This window comes from Crocuta crocuta, unplaced genomic scaffold (assembly GCF_008692635.1).
Source record: "Crocuta crocuta isolate KB4526 unplaced genomic scaffold, BGI_CrCroc_1.0 scaffold3, whole genome shotgun sequence".
Classification (NCBI taxonomy): Eukaryota; Metazoa; Chordata; class Mammalia; order Carnivora; family Hyaenidae; genus Crocuta; species Crocuta crocuta.
Genome location: NW_027529934.1, coordinates 4308672 through 4309564, shown reverse-complemented (window position 1 = coordinate 4309564; position 893 = coordinate 4308672). Strand labels below are relative to the sequence as shown.

Sequence of the window (893 nt, the reverse complement as noted above, 5' to 3'; positions counted from 1 at the left end):
TCTTACCCAACTCAACTTGACCTAGCCCCGGTTCCTCGGAGCTCAGGAGAGGGACGCCGCGCTGCCTTCCCGGGACCATGTCTCCACCGCTCCGGCCCCGGCTTCAACATTCCGGCTCCGACAGCGTTGGGCGAGTAAAGTAACAGAGCGCCCCCCTCCTCCCTTTCCCCTCCTCCCTCCTCCCCAGCCCTCCGCCGGGGTTAAAAAGGAGAAGTGAAAGGTATGCAAATGACAAGCAAATTGGAAGAGCCTGGAAGAAAGGCAGCTATAATAAACAAGACAAAGAGAAAGGACGTGGGGACTGGCCCTGGAGTTTTAACCCGGAGGGACGCGAAGGATGGGGCTGGGCGGAAAGCTGGGATCCAGGCGAACAAAAAGCGACCGGGTCCCCTCCGCGGTCCTCTCTCCCGAGAAGAGAGGGCGAGAGAAAGACGGAGAGGAAGCAAACGCCTCCTCGCAGCCCAGGAACAGTACACAAAAGGTGACAAGCTCAGCGACAAGTCCAGCAGTATCGGCCTCTCCCCCACCCCCCCCCACCCCATCGCCACCACCACCCCAGCCACCAGCAGGAAAGAGAAAGAAATAAAAGCCAAGCGGATCACTTACTCTTAGGAACTGGGAGGAGCGGAGCGCCGAGTTCCACGCAGGCTCCTGCTTAGAAACTGTTTAGAGCCTATTTTATTATGATTCATTTAAATAACACCATTTTCTCCTGGAAAAAAAAAATGTTTACACGGGCATGAGTAATGGGAGTCTCTTTTCTTTTCTTCCCATTCGAGAACAAGCCAGGACAAGTGATTCTGGAAAAGGGGAGGGGACTGGCGAGGGGGCGAGGATACTTACGCGGTGCAGAGGGCAGTGGGGCCGAGCGCGGTTGTGCCGGCGGGGGGGGG

The 893-nt window shown here is 56.9% G+C and overlaps 1 protein-coding gene across 2 annotated transcripts in view; it reads right to left on the bottom strand.

Annotated features, from left to right (window-relative positions):
* Nucleotides 1-666, bottom strand: part of PROX1 (prospero homeobox 1) — a 46871-nt gene extending 46205 nt beyond the window's left edge. For both annotated transcript variants that reach the window (XM_077763110.1, XM_077763112.1), the window contains exon 1: nucleotides 607-666. The gene's annotated coding sequence lies outside the window, so the exon portion shown is untranslated. The remainder of the gene's footprint in view (nucleotides 1-606) is intronic.
* Between the last annotated feature and the right edge of the window lie 227 nt (nucleotides 667-893).